Source organism: Cherax quadricarinatus, chromosome 8, assembly GCF_038502225.1.
Source record: "Cherax quadricarinatus isolate ZL_2023a chromosome 8, ASM3850222v1, whole genome shotgun sequence".
In the NCBI taxonomy this organism is placed as follows: Eukaryota; Metazoa; Arthropoda; class Malacostraca; order Decapoda; family Parastacidae; genus Cherax; species Cherax quadricarinatus.
In genome coordinates this window covers 20197985-20216476 of record NC_091299.1, presented here as the reverse complement: position 1 = coordinate 20216476, position 18492 = coordinate 20197985, and positions in this window count along the sequence as shown.

The following is an 18492-nucleotide window of genomic DNA, read 5'->3' as shown; positions in this document are numbered from 1 at the left end:
CATGCTCAAGATCATCATCCTGATTACATATATTTATTAAACTTGTCAGGATCTGTTCAAGATGCTCAATTTTTTTCTGGAAAGTTGTTATAATATGAGGAAGGTCAGGCGAATCCAATGCCTCTCCGGAGGATGGCACTTCTGGGTTAGTGCTTTCTTTAACACCTATCACCTTAACAGGTACCATGGTTACATTAGTGTTCTCTGTTTCATCATTCATTGCAGGTAGGTCCTGTGCATCTGACTCATCTCCAATTTCCAGGGAGCTTCAGGTCACTTGTTCTATCTAGGCTGGAATATTGCTGCACTCTAACAGCACCTTTCAAGGCAGGTGAAATTGCCGACCTAGAAAATGTACAGAGAACTTTCACGGCGCGCATAACGGAGATAAAACACCTCAATTACTGGGAGCGCTTGAGGTTTCTAAACCTGTATTCCCTGGAACGCAGGAGGGAGAGATACATGATTATATACACCTGGAAAATCCTAGAGGGACTAGTACCGAACTTGCACACGAAAATCACTCACTACGAAAGCAGAAGACTTGGCAGACGATGCACCATCCCCCCAATGAAAAGCAGGGGTGTCACTAGCACGTTAAGAGACCATACAATAAGTGTCAGGGGCCCGAGACTGTTCAACTGCCTCCCAGCACACATAAGGGGGATTACCAACAGACCCCTGGCAGTCTTCAAGCTGGCACTGGACAAGCACCTAAAGTCAGTTCCTGATCAGCCGGGCTGTGGCTCGTACGTTGGTTTGCGTGCAGCCAGCAGCAACAGCCTGGTTGATCAGGCGCTGATCCACCAGGAGGCCTGGTCACAGACCGGGCCGCGGGGGCGTTGACCCCCGAAACTCTCTCCAGGTAAACTCCAGGTAAACAATACGAGGGTCGTTAAGACTATCTACAATACGAGGGTCGTTAAGACTATCTACAATACGAGGGTCGTTAAGACTATCTACAATACGAGGGTCGTTAAGACTATCTACAATACGAGGGTCGTTAAGACTATCTACAATACGAGGGTCGTTAAGACTATCTACAATACGAGGGTCGTTAAGACTATCTACAATACGAGGGTCGTTAAGACTATCTACAATACGAGGGTCGTTAAGACTATCTACAATACGAGAGTCGTTAAGACTATCTACAATACGAGGGTCGTTAAGACTATCTACAATACGAGGGTCGTTAAGACTATCTACAATACGAGGGTCGTTAAGACTATCTACAATACGAGGGTCGTTAAGACTATCTACAATACGAGGGTCGTTAAGACTATCTACAATACGAGGGTCGTTAAGACTATCTACAATACGAGGGTCGTTAAGATTATCTACAATACGAGGGTCGTTAAGACTATCTACAATACGAGGGTCGTTAAGACTATCTACAATACGAGGGTCGTTAAGACTATCTACAATACGAGGGTCGTTAAGACTATCTACAATACGAGGGTCGTTAAGACTATCTACAATACGAGGGTCGTTAAGACTATCTACAATACGAGGGTCATCACTAGGAATAAGGTAAAATTTACACGTATGTTAGCTAAAAAATAGAAAATCATTCCCCTCCCTTTCTGTAGCTACTTCTTGAACTGGTTCATGCTATGACTGGCTTTGACATGTGCGGGCAGTCTGTTCCATTCCTTTATTGCATAGTAAATAAGTAAGTTTATTTAGGTACAAGTGCACATAAGTACAGTTATCATACAGTCTTAGGGGAATGGGAGGTAATTATGCTTGATCCAAGGAAGAGGATGGATAACTCCGATTCCATGGATTAAGTGCCTTTCACCAGTGTCAAACCACCCCACTGAAGGGATTTAATTAATAAATAAAGTAGATCATAGTCTCGCCCAGAATAACATTTTCACTATTATTTTTTTAACAGAAAATGGTTCTTCACTTTAAAAATTTAAGGGTAACTTGTCTAAAGTGTGCAACCATCAGATATGATTTTGTTTTGTCTTTCTGATTATGCCTACCACCCCTTCTTCCTCTTTCCTAGGATGTGACCCACACTTTGTTTCCTAGGACGTGACTCACACCCTTTTTCTTAGGATGCTACTCATACCTTGCTTCCTAGGATGTGACCCACTGTTTGTTCCTAGGATGTGATCCACTCCTTGCTTCCTAGGATGTGACCCAATGTTTGTTTCTAGGATGTGACCCACTGTTTGTTCCTAGGATGTGACTCACTCCTTGCTTCCTATGATGTGACCCACTCCTTACTTCCTAGGTTTTGACCCACACCTTGTTTAACAGGATGTGGCTCACACCTTCCTTCCAAGGATGTGACCCACATCTTTCATCCTAGGATGGGATCCACACCTTCATTCTTAAGATGTGACCCAGCTTTTTCATCCTGGAATGTGACCCACACCTTCCTTCCAAGGATGTGACCCATAACAGTCGACTAAATCCTATATGAAATATTGCATGTACAGGGAAAATTGTCAATATGCTTCAATTCGCCCAGGGATCAAACATGGGCACTTTCGGTTGTAAGCCCAACACTGACCTGTACTGCGAGTCTCTGCGTTGCGTATTCCACTTAAACAGATGTAGAGATTGGCTACAAAATCTGGCAACATATGCATTTTTTTTTTTTGGCAACCCTACACCTTCTAATCTCCAAGTTCCGAATTCTCTGCATAATATTAACACCTCACATCGCCCTCGAACACAATATCTCCACTGTCTCCAACCTCCTTCTCGCTTCAACATTTAAAACTCATATTTTACACTCATATAACTTTAGCTCACGATTATGACACTGATACTACTACTACTACTACTACTACTACTACTACTACTACTACTACTACTACTACTACTACTACTACTACTACTACTACTACTACTACTACTACTACTACTACTACTACTACTACTACTACTACTACTACTACTACTACTACTACTACTACTACTAATACTACTACTACTACTACTACTACTACTACTACTAATAATAATAATAATAATAATAATAATAATAATAATAATAATAATAATACACTCATATAACAGTATTGGTATGAATAAACTCTGGTATATTTCCCCCATATTTTTGGCCCTATATGGATAAGGTTCTTGATCTCCACAAATACCTTAATGCATCATCCACCTTTTTTCCCCTCATCTGTTCTGTGGTTCACCTCGTCTTTCAAACATCCATTCTCCTACAAGTCCAATCCTAAATGGAGACATATAGCGCATAGCTGATAAGTGGTGAAAAAGACAACTGCTGGGAGGAACTTTATTGAGACATTTCGATATAGAGGAATGTACAAGAAGCAAATTTGTACAAGTGTAGTTAGGCGAATGGTCAGGTCAGTGAAGTAACTATGTGAGGTGCGAGATGGAAGCACTACAGGAGGTCTACTGGTCCGTCCACTGACCTGTTGGCTAAGCTGAAAGCTCATTGATTCTGTTGGATTATATTTTGTTTGAATTAGTGCAGCTTCCAGACACCCGTGTCGTGTTTTGTCCATTTCTTTTATGACCAGTCGGGCGTCCCTCCAAGACATGAAAAAAGAGGAATCATTGCAGCAGCTTACTGGTCATGATAATCAGGTTAACTTCACACTCACCCTCACTCACCCATGCTCCTGTCTAACCTATTTTTAAAACCTCTCAATATTCTCTCCTCTATAATGCTACCAGGGAGCTGTTCCACTTATTCACAGCTCTATTACCAGACCAGTGGTTTCCCATATTCTTACTCAACCTAATTTTTTTCACACAGGAATCCACTGAAGAGAGTCCTGTCTTGGTTCAGCGGGCAGCGTGAGAGGATCAGGGAGGAAGCTCATGAGTGTTGTTCGTGCCGATGACACCAAGAACTCCTCGTTGGCAGGTACCAATTTTCTCTGCACGTGGGCCTGTTTGAGAAGTCTTCTAAGTGTAGTGTCTAGTGTCCACTGGGCTCCCATACTTTTATGGAGTCTGGCTGTGTGGTATAGTATTGTGTACTTTGATCCTTTGATGCAGAATGCGCAGGTTCGAGTCCATATATATGTGTGTGAGTTTATGAGTGAGTGAGTGAGAGTGAAAATTATTTTGCAGCTCGGCTTGGACACAGTGTGGGTTGCGAGAGCAGAAAAAACATCGAAACCGGCCACAGGTATATCACAGTTCACAAGTATGTCACAGGTAAGAGTATAAACAGAACAAATACTCTTTACTCCTGCCACTGGGACATTTATAGCCCCCAGACGTCCCCGAGCGTCGGTTTGCACTACAAAAGCGATTCAGATCCCCAATAAAAGACGAGGAAGAAGCTTTTGGTGGATGCAGGAGACTCGGAATGATCGATATGGCAAGATCTTGACGGGTGTGTGTGTGTGTGTGTGTGTGTACTCACCTATTTGTACTCACCTATTTGTGGTTGCAGGGGTCGAGTCACAGCTCCTGGCCCCGCCTCTTCGCTGATTGCTACTAGGTCCTCTCTCTCCCTGCCCCATGAGCTCTATCATACCTCGCCTTAAAACTATGTATGGTTCCTGCCTCCACTACATCACTTTCTAGGCTATTCCAAGGTCTGACTACTCTATGACTGAAGAAATACTTCCTCAACTTCGTCAACAGAGTAAAGTCCGAGGCAGCTACGGTGAAAAGCTCTGTTCCACAAGGCACAGTACTAGCTCCCATCTTGTTCCTCATCCTCATATCCGACATAGACAAGGATGTCAGCCACAGCACCGTGTCTTCCTTTGCAGATGACACCCGAATCTGCATGACAGTGTCTTCCATTGCAGACACTGCAAGGCTCCAGGCGGACATCAACCAAATCTTTCAGTGGGCTGCAGAAAACAATATGAAGTTCAACGATGAGAAATTTCAATTACTCAGATATGGTAAACATGAGGAAATTAAATCTTCATCAGAGTACAAAACAAATTCTGGCCACAAAATAGAGCGAAACACCAACGTCAAAGACCTGGGAGTGATTATGTCGGAGGATCTCACCTTCAAGGACCATAACATTGTATCAATCGCATCTGCTAGAAAAATGACAGGATGGATAATGAGAACCTTCAAAACTAGGGAGGCCAAGCCCATGATGACACTCTTCAGGTCACTTGTTCTATCTAGGCTGGAATATTGCTGCACTCTAACAGCACCTTTCAAGGCAGGTGAAATTGCCGACCTAGAAAATGTACAGAGAACTTTCACGGCGCGCATAACGGAGATAAAACACCTCAATTACTGGGAGCGCTTGAGGTTTCTAAACCTGTATTCCCTGGAACGCAGGAGGGAGAGATACATGATTATATACACCTGGAAAATCCTAGAGGGACTAGTACCGAACTTGCACACGAAAATCACTCACTACGAAAGCAAAAGACTTGGCAGACGATGCACCATCCCCCCAATGAAAAGCAGGGGTGTCACTAGCACGTTAAGAGACCATACAATAAGTGTCAGGGGCCCGAGACTGTTCAACTGCCTCCCAGCACACATAAGGGGGATTACCAACAGACCCCTGGCAGTCTTCAAGCTGGCACTGGACAAGCACCTAAAGTCAGTTCCTGATCAGCCGGGCTGTGGCTCGTACGTTGGTTTGCGTGCAGCCAGCAGCAACAGCCTGGTTGATCAGGCGCTGATCCACCAGGAGGCCTGGTCACAGACCGGGCCGCGGGGGCGTTGACCCCCGAAACTCTCTCCAGGTAAACTCCAGGTAACATCCCTTTGATTCATCTGAGTCTTCAACTTCCAATTGTGACCTCTTGTGTCTGTGTCCCATCTCTGGAACATCCCGTCTTTGTCCACCTCATCTATTCCGTGCAGTATTTTATATGTCGTTATCATGTCTCCCCTGACCCTCCTGTCCTCCAGTGTCGTCAGGCCGATTTCCCTCAACCTTTCTTCATAGGACAATCCCCGTAGCTCTGGGACTAGTCTTGTTGCAAACCTTTGCACTTTCTCTAATTTCTTGACGTGCTTGACTAGGTGTGGATTCCAAACTGGTGCTGCATACTCCAGTATGGGCCTGACGTAGATGGTATACAGAGTCTTAAACGAATCCTTACTGAGGTATCGGAACGCTATCCGTAGGTTTGCCAAGCGCCCGTATGCTGCCAGGCGCCCGTGTGTGTGTGTACTCACCTATTTGTACTCACCTATTTGTGGTTGCAGGGGTCGAGTCTTAGCTCCTGGCCCCGCCTCTTCACCGGTTGCTACTGGGCCCTCTCTCTCCCCGCTCCATGAGCTTTATCAAACCTCGTCTTAAAACTGTGTATGGTTCCTGCCTCCACTACGTCATTTTCTAAGCTATTCCACTGCCTTACAACTCTATGACTGAAGAAATACTTCCTAATATCTCTCTGACTCATTTGTGTCTTCAACTTCCAATTGTGGCCTCTTGTTTCTGTGTCCCCTCCCTGTGTGTGTGTACTCACCTATTTGTACTCACCTATTTGTGGTTGCAGGGGTCGAGTCCTAGCTCCTGGCCCCGCCTCTTCACCGGTTGCTACTAGGCCCTCTCTCTCCCCGCTCCATGAGCTTTATCAAACCTCGTCTTAAAACTGTGTATGGTTCCTGCCTCCACTACGTCATTTTCTAGGCTATTCCACTGCCTTACAACTCTATGACTGAAGAAATACTTCCTACTATCTCTCTGACTCATTTGTGTCTTCAACTTCCAATTGTGGCCTCTTGTTTCTGTGTCCCCTCCCTGGAACATCCTGTCCTTGTCCACCTTGTCTATTCCACGCAGTATTTTATATGTCGTTATCATGTCTCCCCTGACCCTCCTGTCCTCCAGTGTCGTCAGGCCGATTTCCCTTAATCTTTCTTCATAGGACATTCCCCTTAGCTCTGGAACTAACCTTGTTGCAAACCTTTGTACTTTCTCTAGTTTCTTGACGTGCTTTATCAAGTGCGGGTTCCAAACAGGTGCTGCATACTCCAGTATGGGCCTGACATACACGGTGTACAGTGTCTTGAATGATTCCTTACTAAGGTATCGGAATGCTGTTCTCAGGTTTGCCAGGCGCCCATATGCTGCAGCAGTTATCTGATTGATGTGTGCTTCCGGAGACATGCTCGGTGTTATACTCACCCCAAGATCTTTCTCCTTGAGTGAGGTTTGCAGTCTTTGGCCACCTAGCCTATACTCTGTCTGTGGTCTTCTGTGCCCTTCCCCTATCTTCATGACTTTGCATTTGGCAGGATTAAATTCGAGAAGCCATTTGCTGGACCAGGTGTCCAGTCTGTCCAGGTCTCTTTGAAGTCCTGCCTGGTCCTCATCAGATTTAATTCTCCTCATTAACTTCACATCATCTGCAAACAGGGACACTTCTGAGTCTAACCCTTCCGTCATGTCGTTTACATATGTGTGTGTGTGTGTGTGTGTGTGTGTGTGTGTGTGTGTGTGTGTGTGTGTGTGTGTGTGTGTGGGATGAGAGGAATGTAATGGAGAGGCTGGGAGACGTGACAAGTCTGTAGGGAAGATACGGACGAAGTGTGAGGGAACTGTGAAGAATCTATAGACAAAGGAGAGACAAAGAGGGAATGATGCAATGGAGTGTTGAGCTGAAGTGTGGTAGTGAAAAAAGGTGAAGTGAGAGGAATGCATATAAGAAAAGGAGGTGAGATAAGGAATGTTTAATGAGAGGATGTGATGGAGAATGACAGGAAAACTGTCCTGTGTGATGGAATATTAAAGGAAAAACCATCCTGTATGATGGAGTATGACAAGACAACCATCCTGTATGATGGAGTATGACAAGACAACCATCCTGTATGATGGAGTATGACAAGACAACCATCCTGTATGATGGAGTATGACAAGACAACCATCCTGTATGATGGAGTATGACAAGACAACCATCCTGTATGATGGAGTATGACAAGACAACCATCCTGTATGATGGAGTATGACAAGACAACCATCCTGTATGATGGAGTATGACAAGACAACCATCCTGTATGATGGAGTATGACAAGAAAGCTATCTTGTATTATGAAACACGAAAGGAAAACTCCCACCTCAGGTTAAGTAAGGTTTGTCAGGACACAGGACAGGTGTTTCCTGACGCGGATCTTAGTTATATGATGTCCCGCAGCTGTAGCTTTTGGTCATCTGACCGAGACCTTCCACTGGCTTACCGGTCCAACCCTTTTAAAAAATATGGTTATGATTATAACCATTAGATCTAACACTAACTGCCACTTCTTACTATAGGTTGTATTAAACTTAAAAAAATCTATTTAAAACATACACACTGTAGGCTAAAAAAAATCCTTTTTTATAAGAAAAAGTGAAGAGATGTAATAAAATAAATAAAAATAGTTAACATTAAAGCTTCTAACTTATTTTACACTATTTCTTTCTCATTCTCACGCGGTTTCTGTTTACACTGTTGGTTCTGCATCCTCTGACAGTGTCGGGTTTGTAGCAGTGTTCCTGGACAGTGTTGTCAGAGGTTATTTGTTAGACACAGCCAGCATTTTCACAGCTGAACTGTATGCAATTCTCAGAAGTATTGTATGTACTGCGTCCAGTACTACCTCAACATTCGTCGCAGTTTTAGACTCCTTTAGTGTTTTGCAAACTGTCAAAAATTTTAATTCACATCATTCCCTAGTTCTTCTTATACGACTTGGGTTGCGCCGCATTTCCGGCAGAAACAAAGAAATCGTTTCCTGTTGGTCCCTGATCATGTTGATTCAGGGCCACGAGGAGGCGGACTGTTGGGCCCTGATCATGTTGATTCAGGGCCACGAGGAGGCGGACTGTTGGGCCCTGATCATGTTGATTCAGGGCCACGAGCAGGCGGACTCTGCGCGCTCACCGGTACATGACCGTCCTCTTTCATTTAGATACTCCATTCTCAAACTATTTTGCTGTAATCTTTAGCCTTCGTAACCGATGGCAACAACGATGGTTTGAGTTGATTCTTCTTCTTCTTCTTCTTCTTCTTCTTCTTCTTCTTCTTCTTATTATTATTATTATTATTATTATTATTATTATTATTATTATTATTATTATTATTATTATCAATATTATTATTATTATTATTATTATTATTATTATTATTATTATTATCAAAACCAAGCGCTAAACTTACTAGGGTCATACAGCGCTGCAGGACAGGGTGCGCTTACTTGATTAGAGACTATTAAGGGTGGAGAGGATAACAGAGGTAGAGTTAGAAAGGGTTGTGAGAAGAGCTAAAGAAAGTACCATCAAAGTTTGTGAAACAAATCTGTTGCTGTCAAAAAGTCAAAGAGGAAGTCTGTGTCAAAGGTGGGTCTGTCAGCCAGGAGGGAAGTGCATATACAAGGTATAAACGCCTAGCTGACATCAGTGACATATTACTATATAAAACCCCTTGTTATGCAAAGCATTTCGGGCAAATTAGGTCAAACCACGACATGGGTGGGGATTGAACTCGTGGCTAGTGAGTCGTAAATCTCTAGACAGGCACCTTAGCCACTGGGTTTGTTTGCAATCGTGTCATTATAATTTCGTGAGTGAAATTGCGTCAATTTTTGTCCCAGGCTGCACCCAACACCAGTCGACTAACACCCAGGTACCCATTTTACTGATGGGTGAGCAGGGACAATAGGTGTAAGGAAACACGCCCAATGTTTTCACCCTTGCCGGGAATGGAACCACGGACCCTCAGCATGTGAAGAGACAGCTTTGCCTACCAGGCCACGGGCCACCATAAACAGGACAGTCCAGTAGAATATGGCAAACTAAAATTGGAACCAGACAATTCTCACAGAGTGGAACTTGGCGCCTCTCCATGAGATACCCAGGAGTGAGACATGTGTGCCCATTGCAAAGATGGGAAAGTGTAGTCTCCCAACCACGACATCGATGATAAAAAGACCAGAAGCCTAAACTCGGCTTGATAGAATGTAACTTATGTATCAAATCAGACCAACGTTGTTGTCAACGGTTGTGAAGGTGGCTAGAGATTACAACATAATAGTCTAAGACTGGAATACCCCTATATATGAAACTCAAAGGTCAAGTACAGTTGACCACACAGCTGAGTCTGCTTTCTCATTACCTCTGAACATCAACATGACCAGAGACCCAGCAGAAAACGATTTCTTTGTTTCTGCTAGAGATGCAGCACAACCAAAGTTGGATACAAAGAACTAGGGGATAAGACGAATTAAATTTTTTGATGGCCTGCAAAGCACTAACGGAATTTGAAACTACTACAAATGCTGAGGTAGACATTGATGCAATACGGATAATCACAGTAAGAATTACATATAGTTCAGCTGTAAAAATGCTAGCTGGGTCTAATAAATGACCATGCACAACACTGTCCAGGAGCACTGCTACAAACCCGACACCGTCAGAGGATTTTGAACTATCACTGCAAACTGCGACGGTATGAGAATGAGATTGGAAGTGGTTAAGAAAAAGGGAGCGAGAAGCCACTGTAGGTATTTGAACTTTCGTGCACGGCAGTGGGGAAGAATAGACTTGAACTCTCAGAACCTCTCAAGGGAGAAGAGAAATGATAGATTCCAGACGAACATATAAAGGGGGCAATTGAAGAGAAGCCAAGAGAGAGTAAATATGAAGAGAAAAGTGGTAGAATAAACAAGGTCGGTGATCACATAAGGGACCTCTACTAACGTCTGTTACCATCCTGTATGTAGAAGGATCGTAAAAGTCATGAGAACGGACAAAATGTCGGAGACAATGGGCATCACGCCAATCATGCAAAAACGAACATTCGCCTCCACATATAGACTCTCGACAGGGAAGGAGCGAAAGCACCTAGACACAAACGTAATCCCTGATGATGAACAGGATCCATTTCAGAAAGAACTGCGGGAGAGGCTGCAGAATATATCTGGTTTCCACAGTCTAGTTTCGACAACATTAGGGCAGAATGAAGCCTAGAAGAGTTCGTCGATCCGCCCACAAGAAAAATGAGTGAGGGTTTTAAGGAGGTTCAGCCGGCTATAGCAAGTGGCTTTCAGGAAGGTAGTGTAAGGTTTCCAGGACAGCCGGCGATCAAACAGAAGGTCGAGAAATCTAAGCATAACACATTCAGGAATACGGGAACCATACAGGTACAATGGAGTATCACAGGCAACAGAACGTCTGATGAAAGTAATATGGTGCGTTTTGGCACCAGAAAATTTAAACCCATGAGTAGTGGCCCAATGAGAAACATGGTTGACAGTTTTTGGAGTGAGGCTGCTACTAGGTAGCAGTCAGAGGTCAGATCATTTATAGCAAGTAGAAAAAGAGTGGTGCTAAGGACACATCCTTGAGGGATACCCTCACCTTGGACAAAGTCTGGAGAAAACAAATTATTAACCCAAATACGGAAATATCACTCAAACAAGGAGTTTTTAAGGAAAAGTGACAGATTGTCTCTGAGGTCTAACGAAGGAGCTTGTACCAAGATGTTATATCTAAGTAGTGTCATTATGTCTTTTCAAGATAAAAAAAAAGACTGCAATAACTGAGTGGTTTTTAGCAAAGGCAAATTACGAATGGTAATTTGGCTTTCGTCTCTAAATACTACACCAAACGTCTATTTACTAGATGTTCCAACAACTTGTGAACTGCACTGATAAAAACAATGGGATGATAGTGTGAGGCATCATGGCTCTTAGTACCCAGTTTATGGAAAGGCAGAACAACGGTAGTTTTCCACAGCAAACAAGATTAAAAAAACGTATGAGGACCACGAGGGCTGACGGATGTAAACGCTGAGGCATACGAATATGAATGCCATCAGGTCCAGCTGCTCAAGGCATTAACTCTCTGGCAGACTTGGAGGAAAGAAATGAGGGGCATAGATGAAGCCCCAGACAACACATTTCCAGTTTCAGTGGCAACTTCAAGGGGGCTTGCAGTGCTGACATCGGTGACCCTAAGAATGGGTGCCAGATCAGGAGAGTACCTGGCACTCAATTTCCGTACTTTTTTCCAAACTGCACTCATAGAGGAAGCCGAAGTGACTGTAGAAACAATCCCACCAAATGCATTTAGCTTCAGGGATGACAGGTCAGGCAACTACCCTCGCTCGCTTAATATCAAGGAGTCGCTCTGTGGTCCTATTGTAATGATATCAGCCCCATGCAGAACGTTTCATATACACTGCACGAGCACAAGTACAGACCACCAAGGAACACATTTCTGAGGGTGTCTGAGGTTTGAAGGATTGTGTTGAAAGCCGAGGTTAAATCCGAGGACAAAAATAGTTGTAATAGCTCAGGAGTTGAGGACAAAGGAGAAGGTTCTTCATTAAAAAAGTTTGACACGAGTAAAGGGCCCAACTCGCCCACTCAAACTGCCAGTGTGGGCTATGAGGAAGTCAAACATATGTATAAGAAGTAGGATAGGGAAATGATCGCTGTCATGTAAATCAGGAAGAACAGATCAGATAAAGTCGAGTGTAGTTGGAGGAGGAGAAAATTGAGAGATCTATGCAAGAGAGAGTATGAACATCAAAATGGTATACAATACCGACAGGTTGTTAGGTAAGACACATATGCAACAGTTAGACAACTTTATTCCGAAACGTTTCGCCTACACAGTAGGCTTCTTCAGTCGAATACAGAAAGTAGGCAGGAACAGTAGAGATGTGAAGACGATGTAATCAGTCCATCACCCTTAAAGTCGTAGAATTTGAGGTTGTCAGTCCCTCGGCCTGGAGAAGTTCAGTTCCATAGTCAGGAACTATCTGAAGATCAAGCAAGCAAGCAAGCAAACAAGTTTAGGTAAGATCCCAATGGGATGAGCGTGGAAGATGGGACAGATGAAGAATAGCTCTGGAGAGGAGTGTTCTTAGTAAGAGAAATAGAGCCAGGGCTTAACCCAGCAGCTAAGGCGATCGTGGGGCAGACTTGAGAACAGGAATAGCAGGGACTGTTGCATTGAACTTGTGGTAGTTGAAGTCTTGAATCTTGAGTAGCTGGCAGCAGGCTAGGTCACATCAGAGGGTAGAACACATATGGGAGTTATAGGAGTAACTGAGGAGGCAGGTTAGCAATGGAGCCATTTTCGAACTTTTTGAAGCTGCTTCTAGATAGGTGGTATAATTTAGCCTTGTTGCTGAAGGTGAAACGTAGAGGCTTGATGAACTCAAGAACTTGGGTGAGTGTGAAGTGAAGCGGTGATTCACATGCATACTTGACTGTTCCAGCACCAAGGCTTTTGTAGAGTTCAGTACAGGTCATGGTGTCAGTATTTGAAGGAGAAGTGTAAAAGGTAAGGTTTTCCCATGAGGGTTTACTGGAGTCGTCGTTATCTTCCTCTTGAGGAGTGAATTCACTGGGAGAATCTACAATGGTCGTAGCAGGTGACTGAGGGTCGACAGGAGCAGCTGTGAGGTGTAATGGTTGTGTAACAGCAGGCTGGGAGAGGTGGGAGACGGTGGCTGAGGCAACTTGATCAACGTTGTCAGCGGTGGAAGTGGTTATAGAAGTTACAGGAGCAGTTGCTTGGGCAGGAGACAGGTCTGCAGGTGCAGTAAAGTTCATGATGTTGGGAAGGATCTTGAGGATGTCTTCTGAAGGTGTGGAGTCCGGAAAATTGAAGGCAGGCATGTTGTTCAGACGGAATAGTTCGTTAATAGTGGTGTTGAAAGTGCCGGGGTTTGCTGCGTTTGCAAGGTGTGCATACACCATGCAGTACAGCACCTTGGAAGGAGCACCGTCGGGGAGTGGAGAGACGGAGTTGCTGGGCGATGGTGCCTGTAGATTAGCGTGTAGAGTCTTGATGGTGTCGGTTTGTGGTTTGGTTATTGCAGCATATGTCGGTGAATTGGAGGTCTTCTTCAGAACTTTAGTTTTCTTCAATATGATTTCTTTCCTGAGTGGGCACTTAGCTGCAAGGGTATGATGATTACCCTTGCAGTTAAGACATGTAGGTGCTGTAGTAATGGTGCAGGATCTGAAATCGTGTCCATCATTCCCACATTTTGAACAAAACTTCTTATTCTTGATGGGGCAGTCCTTGGTGGTGTGATTATAGGAGTAGCAGGTCCAGCAGTGGGAGATGTATGTGAAACGTTCTTGTTCTATAAACCCCGGCACTTTCAACACCACTATTAACGAACTATTCCGTCTGAACAACATGCCTGCCTTCAATTTTCCGGACTCCACACCTTCAGAAGACATCCTCAAGATCCTTCCCAACATCATGAACTTTACTGCACCTGCAGACCTGTCTCCTGCCCAAGCAACTGCTCCTGTAACTTCTATAACCACTTCCACCGCTGACAACGTTGATCAAGTTGCCTCAGCCACCGTCTCCCACCTCTCCCAGCCTGCTGTTACACAACCATTACACCTCACAGCTGCTCCTGTCGACCCTCAGTCACCTGCTACGACCATTGTAGATTCTCCCAGTGAATTCACTCCTCAAGAGGAAGATAACGACGACTCCAGTAAACCCTCATGGGAAAACCTTACCTTTTACACTTCTCCTTCAAATACTGACACCATGACCTGTACTGAACTCTACAAAAGCCTTGGTGCTGGAACAGTCAAGTATGCATGTGAATTACCGCTTCACTTCACACTCACCCAAGTTCTTGAGTTCATCAAGCCTCTACGTTTCACCTTCAGCAACAAGGCTAAATTATACCACCTATCTAGAAGCAGCTTCAAAAAGTTCGAAAATGGCTCCATTGCTAACCTGCCTCCTCAGTTACTCCTATAACTCCCACATGTGTTCTACCCTCTGATGTGACCTAGCCTGCTGCCAGCTACTCAAGATTCAAGACTTCAACTACCACAAGTTCAATGCAACAGTCCCTGCTATTCCTGTTCTCAAGTCTGCCCCACGATCGCCTTAGCTGCTGGGTTAAGCCCTGGCTCTATTTCTCTTACTAAGAACACTCCTCTCCAGAGCTATTCTTCATCTGTCCCATCTTCCACGCTCATCCCATTGGGATCTTACCTAAACTTGTTTGCTTGCTTGCTTGCTTGATCTTCAGATAGTTCCTGACTATGGAACTGAACTTCTCCAGGCCGAGGGACTGACAACCTCAAATTCTACGACTTTAAGGGTGATGGACTGATTACATCGTCTTCACATCTCTACTGTTCCTGCCTACTTTCTGTATTCGACTGAAAAAGCCTACTGTGTAGGCGAAACGTTTCGGAATAAAGTTGTCTAACTGTTGCATATGTGTCTTACCTAACAAGAGAGAGTATGTAGAGAAGCCAGGATCATAGTCAAAGCCGTGTGAACGTCAGAAGTGTCTAAAGGGTTGGTCGGGACAGCGGTACCAGAGGAGAGTAACGAAACATTACCCGGAGAAGGTATTGGGTTGGGAGAGGTCCGAAGGCATGCCAGGGTCCATGGGGAGTGCCGGAGGAAAGGGTTCGGGGGAGAAGGCAGATCATAGGCATGGGTCTACCCTTTATTTAAAAAAAAAGGAGAAAAAAAGGGGGGGGGAAATGTGGAGAGATTGGTCTCCTAGGAGGAATGAAAGGGATCGTATATCCCCCTCCTTGCCCAAGAGGGCAATCAGTGCAGCCAGCAGTGCAGATGCGTCGTGAAACCCATGTCATACCCTACCATTCATGCCCGTAAACCAGCAATCCAGGATAGCAACCTCATATCCACTGAACCACCTCAGCAGACAAAAGAGGGCTGCCGGAAACCCATCACAAGGCATACCTCCTTCGGCCATCACCTACCGGAACTGACAGGCAGCCTCCAGGGATACACTTGTCACCCGAAAGACACCCTAAACCACCCCCCGGAAATCCGGAGGGAGGATTGGGACATCTCTAGATGATCTATATTCCACATCAAACCACCACCACTACCAAGGACCTCAAAGGAATGGGACGGACAACAACACCCTTTCCCCAACCTGGAGGTTATTCCTGGAGGTTATTCCGGGGATCAACGCCCCCGCGGCCCGGTCCATGACCAGGCTTCCCGATGGATCAGGGCCTGATCAACTAGGCTGTTACTGCTGGCCGCACGCAGTCCAACGTACGAGCCACAGCCCGGCTGATCCGGCACTGACTTTAGGTATCTGTCCAGCTCTCTCTTGAAGGCAGCCAGGGGTTTATTGGCAATTCCCCTAATGCTTGATGGGAGGCTGTTAAACAGTTTTGGGCCCCGGACACTTATGGTGTTTTCCCTTAGTGTACCAATGGCGCCCCTACTTTTTATTGGGGGCATTTTGCATCGCCTGCACAGTCTTTTACTTTCGTAGGGAGTGATTTCTGTGTGCAGATTTGGGACCATTCCTTCCAAGATTTTCCAAGTGTAGATTATAAGAACATAAGAACATAAGAACGAAGGAACACTGCAGAAGGCCTACTGGCCCATGCGAGGTAGGTCCAAGTCTCCTACTGGCTTAAGCCAATGCACCCAACCTAGTCAGGTCAGGTCACATTGACTTAAGGGAGGAACACGGCAACCGACCTGGTAGCACAAGCTATCAGGTCTAACTCACACCCACCCACATCTACTCTTATTATGATATATCTCTCCCTCCTGCGTTCCAACGAGTACAAGTCAAGTGCTTCCAAGCGTTCCCAGTAGTTAAGGTGCTTGACAGAACTTATACGTGCAGTAAAGGATCTCTGTACACTCTCTAGATCTGCGATTTCACCTGCTTTGAATGGAGATGTTAATGTACAGCAGTATTCTAGCCTAGAGAGAACAAGTGATTTGAAAAGGATCATCATGGGCTTGGCATCTCTCGTTTTGAAAGTTCTCATTATCCATCCTATCATTTTCTTTGCACGTGCGATCGTGGCACTGTTGTGATCCTTGAAAGTGAGATCCTCAGACATTACTACTCCCAGGTCCCTTACATTATTTTTCCGCTCTATTGTATGGCCGGAGTCAGTAGTATACTCTGTTCTAGTTATTATCTCCTCCAGTTTTCCATAACGGAGTAGTTGGAATTTGTCCTCATTGAGCCTCATATTGTTGACCGTTGCCCACTGGAAAACTTTGTTTATATCTTCTTGGAGGTTAACCGCGTCCTCAGCAGATGACAGCCTCATGCAGATCCTAGTATCATCCGCAAAGGATGATACGGTGCTGTGGTGTATATCTCTGTTTATGTCTGATATGAGGATAAGGAATAAGATGGGGGCGAGTACTGTGCCTTGTGGAACAGAGCTCTTCACTATGGCAGCCTCCGATTTAACTGTGTTGACCACTACTCTTTGTGTTCGATTTGTTAGGAAGTTGAAGATCCATCTCCCCACTTTCCCAGTTATTCCTTTAGCACGTATTTTATGGGCTATTACGCCATGATCGCATTTGTCAAATGCTTTTGCAAAGTCTGTGTATATTACATCTGCATTCTGATTTTCTTCCAGTGAATCCAAGGCCATGTCATAGTGATCCAGTAGTTGTGAGAGGCAGGAGCGACCTGCCCTGAACCCATGTTGCCCTGGATTGTGCAGATTATGGGAATCATAGGAGCTAGAATTTCAGAGAAAGACTCTAAAGGCCAAAACCAGGAAAGAGAGGAGAGGGAAAGGATGGGGAAATGACAGGGATGGGAAATGAGGGGCGGGACGGATAGGGTAGGGAAGGAAGGAGTGGGGGTATTTAGGTTCGGTCGGAGGAAGAATAATTCCTCAGACTAAAAGCCTCATCACCTTATCAAGGAGCTCCCCAAATTACACTCTCAAGCCATGTTTAGGATTCTGGTCTTATCATCGATGTAGCAGTTGGGAGACTACGCTTTCCCGTCTTCGCATCAGGCACACGTTAGATTAATGCATATAATAAAAACCAAACATATTTCATGCGAGTGAAAGCTAAACCCGTAGTGGATTTAATACCCCACCTTTGGGGTAGCGGATGCAGTCAGATTCGAATCATTCGATCCAAAATAAGAAGTAACTTTTCGCTAGATCAATAACCCTTCACCGGCGTCAAGGCACCTCCATGGAAGGTTTAGTCTTTCCCATAGGATGGGGTATGTGTACGTGTGTGATATCTGTAATATATACCATGTAAGAAGGATGGGGAGGGTGAAATTCTTTTGATCTGAGCCCTTACGGGCTTAGCGCTTCTCCATAGACATGGTAGCATCTTTAATGTCGAGAGTCGTCTCAGTCACTATATAGTAAGGAGGAAGATGGCTGCCAGACAAATTGAGGGAAGCGAACACGAACATATTCGCTTAATTAAGACGACCATTTACCTTAGACACTGTTCTTTGTGGCGTGTAGTGTTCACCGGCTGCAGCACGTACTAAGGACACTGATGATTTGTAGCCCGAAAGTTCATCAAGGCAGGAGTCTACTGGATGAAGTTACGCGCTAAACCCACAAGGGTGTCACAGTTCTGCCCAGCATAATATGAACAGAAACAAGTTGCTAAACAAACACTTTTGGGACATTTAACTGTGCGTAGTGTTAGAAAGTTGTAACGTTGTAAAGCTCTACACAACGATCATTATATCAGTACAAGCTTGTTAGGTTTTAGTACTGATGCTTAATTTAAAAATAATATTAGAAGTTCATCTGTTCATTCGCACTGTGTGA